Consider the following 6000-nt stretch of genomic DNA (forward strand, 5'->3'; position numbering starts at 1 on the left):
AATCAAATTCCACTAATTCTATCATCATATAATAAAACCGATAAAAGTGCAAGAAGATAGCTTATGAAGGCCGGAAACATGAAAATTCAAGCATTGAACCCTCACTGATAATGTATGTACGCTCTAATCTCTAGTGTATAGGGTAATCACTCTATTCTTCTCTAGTCATGTTTCTAACTTTTGTTTTTCTCCTAACCAATCAACAATAGTTAATATACCAATGCAAACATCATGAGGTCTTTTCAGGGTTGTAATGGGGCCAAGGTGCAGGTAAGGGTATATATATATGACTAAGTGAGCTTTATAAATTGAATCTTTAATTAACCTAAGCTCTCACCTAATATACATATATTCTATATACTTTTAAATTCATGCCTAGCTACCCATAATTCCCTTTTTCAACCCATACTCATGTTTCAACCTTGTATTTTGATTCTATCATATGTGCATTGATCTTTGAATTCTGAATTTAACATTGGGGTAATTTTGTCCCCTTATTTATTTTTTTATCATTTTTTTTGAATTGAAATAAATAAAGCTTATCAATGCACATAGATTTTTTATTCTTATAGTTTCACATGAATGGGTATCCAAATTTCCTTTAAATTTTCATGACACATTCCCTTAACAACTTTTGTTCCCACAATTTCCCATACTTAACTAGCATACACAATTCAATCTTAAGCTAACCAAAGATTCAATTTGGGATATGCAATTGTTTTTCAGCTTAAGGTTAGTAATGTGGTGAAATATAGAACAAATGGGGTTTTTGGTGCGCGAAATTGTGATCACTACAACTTCGCACAACTAACCAGCAAGTGCACTGGGTCGTCCAAGTAATACCTTACGTGAGTAAGGGTCGATCCCACGGAGATTGTTGGTATGAAGCAAGCTATGGTCACCTTGTAAATCTTAGTCAGGCAAACTCAAATGTATAATGGTGATGAACGCATATAATATAAAGATAAAGATAGAGATACTTATGTAATTCATTGGTAGGAACTTCAGATAAGCGCATGAAAATGCCTTCCCTTCCGTCTCTCTGCTTTCCTACTGTCTTCATCCAATCCTTCTTACTCCTTTCCATGGCAAGCTTATGCAAGGGTTTCACCGTTGTCAGTGGCTACCTCCCATCCTCTCATTGGAAATGTTCAACGCACCCTGTCACGGCACGGCTATCCATCTGTCGGTTCTCAATCAGGCCGGAATAGAATCCAGTGATTCTTTTGCGTCTGTCACTAACGCCCCGCCCTCAGGAGTTTGAAGCACGTCACAGTCATTCAATCATTGAATCCTACTCAGAATACCACAGACAAGGTTAGACCTTCCGGATTCTCTTGAATGCCGCCATCAGTTCTCGCCTATACCACGAAGATTCCGGTTAAAGAATCCAAGAGATATTCACTAGAGCCTTGGTTGCTTGTAGAACAAAAGTGGTTGTCAGTCACTTTGTTCATAAGTGAGAATGATGATGAGTGTCACGGATCATCACATTCATCAAGTTGAAGAACAAGTGATATCTTGGACAAAGAACAAGCGGAATTGAATAGAAGAACAATAGTAATTGCATTAATACTCGAGGTACAGCAGAGCTCCACACCTTAATCTATGGTGTGTAGAAACTCCACCGTTGAAAATACATAAGAACAAAAGTGATCATTGGTTTCGGCCCCAGAGAGGGAACCAGAAGAACCAAGATGAAAATACAATAGTAAAAGGTCCTACTTATAGAAAACTAGTAGCCTAGGGTGTACAGAGATGAGTAAATGACATAAAAATCAACTTCCGGGCCCACTTGGTGTGTGCTTGGGCTGAGCAATGAAGCATTTTCGTGTAGAGACTCTTCTTGGAGTTAAACGCCAGCTTTTATGCCAGTTTGGGCGTTTAACTCCCATTTAGGTGCCAGTTCCGGCGTTTAACGCTGGAATTTCATGAGGTGACTTTGAACGCCGGTTTGGGCCATCAAATCTTGGGCAAAGTATGAACTATCATATATTGATGGAAAGCCCAGGATGTCTACTTTCCAACGCCGTTGAGAGCGCGCCAATTGGGCTTCTGTAGCTCCGGAAAATCCACTTCGAGTGCAGGGAGGTCAGAATCCAACAGCATCTGCAGTCCTTTTGAGTCTCTGGATCAGATTTTTGCTCAGATCCCTCAATTTCAGCCAGAAAATACCTGAAATCACAGAAAAATACACAAACTCATAGTAAAGTCCAGAAAAGTGAATTTTAACTAAAAACTAATAAAAATATAATAAAAACTCAACTAAAACTACCAAAAACATACTAAAAACAATGCCAAAAAGCGTACAAATTATCCACTCATCACAACACCAAACTTAAATTGTTACTTGTCCTCAAGCAACTGAAAATCAAATAAGATAAAAAGAAGAGAATATACTATAGACTCCAAATTATCAATGAAACTAAGCTCCAAATTAGATGAGCGGGACTAGTAGCTTTTTGCCTCCGAACAGTTTTGGCATCTCACTTTATCCTTTGAAATTCAGAATGATTGGCTTCTTTAGGAACTCAGAATCCAGATAGTGTTATTGATTCTCCTAGTTAAGTATGATGATTCTTGAACACAGCTACTTATTGAGTCTTGGCCGTGGCCCAAAGCACTCTGTCTTCCAGTATTACCACCGGATACATACATGCCACAGACACATAATTGGGTGAACCTTTTCAGATTGTGACTCAGCTTTGCTAAAGTCCCCAATTAGAGGTGTCCAGGGTTCTTAAGCACACTCTTTTTGCCTTGGATCACAACTTTATTTCTTTCTTTTTCTTTCTTTTTCCCTTTTTTTTTCGTTTTTCTCCTTCTTTTTCTCTTTTTTTTTTGTATTCACTGTTTTTTCTTGCTTCAAGAATCATTTTTATGATTTTTCAGATCCTCAGTAACATGTCTCCTTTTTCATCATTCTTTCAAGAGCCAACAATTTTAACATTCATGAACCACAAATTCAAAAGACATATGCACTGTTTAAGCATACATTCAGAAAACAACAAGTATTGTCACCACATCAAACTAATTAAGCTAGTTTTAAAGATGAATTTGAAATCCTGTACTTCTTGTTCTTTTGTGATAAAAACAGTTTTCATTTAAGAAAGGTGATGGATTCATATTCATAGCTTTAAGGCATAGACACTAAGACACTACTGATCATAAGACACAAACATGGATAAACATAAAGCACTAAAATTCGAAAAACAGAAGAATAAAGGACAAGGAGATTAAAGAACGGGTCCACCTTAGTGATGGCGGCTCTTTCTTCTTCTCGAAGATCCTATGGAGTGCTTGAACTCCTCAATGTCTCTTCCTTGTCTTTGTTGCTCCTCTCTCATGATTCTTTGATCTTCTCTAATTTCATGGAGGATGATGGAGTGTTCTTGGTGCTCCACCCTTAGTTGTCCCATGTTGGAACTTAATTCTCCTAGGGAGGTGTTCAGTTGCTCCCAATAGTCTTGTGGAGGAAAGTGCATCCCTTGAGGTATCTCAGGGATCTCTTGATGAGAGGGGTCTCTTGTTTGCTCCATCTTCTTCTTAGTGATGGGCTTGAGGTCATGCCTTCTCAGTTGAACCGGCTTTGGATGCCATAAATGGTTATGAAAAAACAAAGAGCAATGCTTTTACCACACCAAACTTAAAAGGTTTGCTCGTCCTCGAGCAAAAGAAGAAAGAAGAGAGTAGAAGAAGAAGAAATGGAGGAGAGGGAGATGGCTTTGTGGTTAGGCCAAAAGGGGAAGAAGTAGTGGTTTGAATTTGGATGGTGAGGTAAGTGGGGTTTTATGGAGGTGAGTGGTGAAGAGAGAGATGGGATTTGATAGGTGAGGGGTTTGTGGGGATCCTGTGGGGTCCACAGATCCTTAGGTGTCAAGGAAAAGTCATCCCTGCACCAAATGTTGCTCAAAATCACGTTTTGAGCTATTTCTGGCGTTAAACGCCGGGCTGGTGCCCATTCCTGGCATTTAACGCCAGGTTCTTGCCCTTTTCTGGCGTTTAACGCCAGTCTGGTGCCCCTTTCTGGCGTTAAACGCCCAAAATGGTGCCAGACTGGGCGTTAAACGCCCAACTGCTAGGCTTACTGGCGTTTGAACGCCAGCAACATCTTCCTCCAGGGTGTGCTATTTTTCTTCCTGTTTTTCATTTTGTTTTTGCTTTTTTCATTGATTTTGTGACTTCTTGTGATCATCAACCTACAAAAAACATAAAATAACAAAAGAAAATATATAAAATATAATCATTAGGTTGCCTCCCAACAAGCGCTTCTTTAATGTCAGTAGCTTGACAGATGGCTCTCATGGAGCCTCACAAATGATCAGAGCAATGTGGGAACCTCCCAACACCAAACTTAGAGTTTGAATGTGGGGGTTCAACACCAAACTTAGAGTTTGGTTGTGGCCTCCCAACACCAAACTTAGAGTGTGACTGTGAGGGCTCTGTTTGTCTCTGATTTGAGAGAAGCTCTTCATGCTTCCTCTCCATGATGATAGAGGGATATCCTTGAGCCTTAAACACCAAGGATTCTTCATTCACTTGAATGATCAACTCTCCTCCATCAACATCAATCACAGCCTTTGCTGTGGCTAGGAAGGGTCTGCCAAGGATGATGGTTTCATCCATGCACTTCCCAGTCTCTAGGACTATGAAATCAGTAGGGATGTAATGGTCTTCAACCTTTACCAAAACATTCTCTACAAGTCCATGAGCTTGTTTTCTTGAGTTGTCTGCCATCTCTAGTGAGATTCTTGCAGCTTGTATCTCAAAGATCCCTAGCTTCTCCATTACAGAGAGAGGCATGAGGTTTACACTTGACCCTAAGTCACACAGAGCCTTCTTGAAGGTCATGGTGCCTATGGTACAAGGTATGGAAAACTTCCCAGGATCTTGTCTCTTTTGAGGTAATTTCTGCCTAGACAAGTCATCCAGTTCTTTGGTGAGCAAAGGAGGTTCATCCTCCCAAGTCTCATTTCCAAATAACTTGTCATTTAGCTTCATGATTGCTCCAAGGTATTTAGCAACTTGCTCTTCAGTGACATACTCATCCTCTTCAGAGGAAGAATACTCATCAGAGCTCATGAAAGGCAGAAGTAAGTCCAATGGAATCTCTATGGTCTCATTTTGAGCCTCAGATTCCCATGGTTCTTCATTAGAGAACTCAGAGGAGGTTGGTGCACGCCCATTGAGGTCTTCCTCAGTGGCGTCCACCTCCTCTCTTTCCTCTCCATATTCGGCCATGGTTATGGCTTTGCACTCTCCTTTTGGATTTTCTTCTGTATTACTTGGGAGAGTACTAGGAGGGAGTTCAGTAACTTTCTTGCTCAGCTGTCCCACTTGTGCCTCCAAATTCCTAATGGAGGACCTTGTTTCAGTCATGAAACTTTGAGTGGTTTTGATTAGATCAGAGACCATGGTTGCTAAGTCAGAGGGGTTCTGCTTAGAATTCTCTGTCTGTTGCTGAGAAGATGATGGAAAAGGCTTGTTATTGCTAAACCTGTTTCTTCCACCATTATTATTATTGAAACCTTGTTGAGGTCTCTCTTGATTCTTCCATGAGAAATTTGGGTGATTTCTCCATGAAGAATTATAGGTGTTTCCATAGGGTTCTCCTAGGTAATTCACCTCTTCCATTGAAGGGTTTTCAGGATCATAAGCTTCTTCCTCAGATGAAGCTTCCTTAGTACTGCCAGGTGCATTTTGCATTCCAGACAGACTTTGAGAAATCAAATTGACTTGTTGAGTCAATATTTTGTTCTGAGCCAGAATGGCATTTAGAGCATCAATCTCAAGAACTCCTTTCTTTTGATTTGTCCCATTGTTCACAGGATTCCTTTCAGAAGTGTACATGAATTGGTTATTTGCAACCATTTCAATTAGCTCTTGAGCTTCTGTAGGCGTCTTCTTCAAATGAAGAGATCCTCCAGCAGAGCTATCCAAAGACATCTTGGACAGTTCAGAGAGACCATCATAGAAAATACCTATGATGCTCCATTCAGA

This window comes from Arachis stenosperma, chromosome 6, assembly GCF_014773155.1.
Source record: "Arachis stenosperma cultivar V10309 chromosome 6, arast.V10309.gnm1.PFL2, whole genome shotgun sequence".
Taxonomy (NCBI): Eukaryota; Viridiplantae; Streptophyta; class Magnoliopsida; order Fabales; family Fabaceae; genus Arachis; species Arachis stenosperma.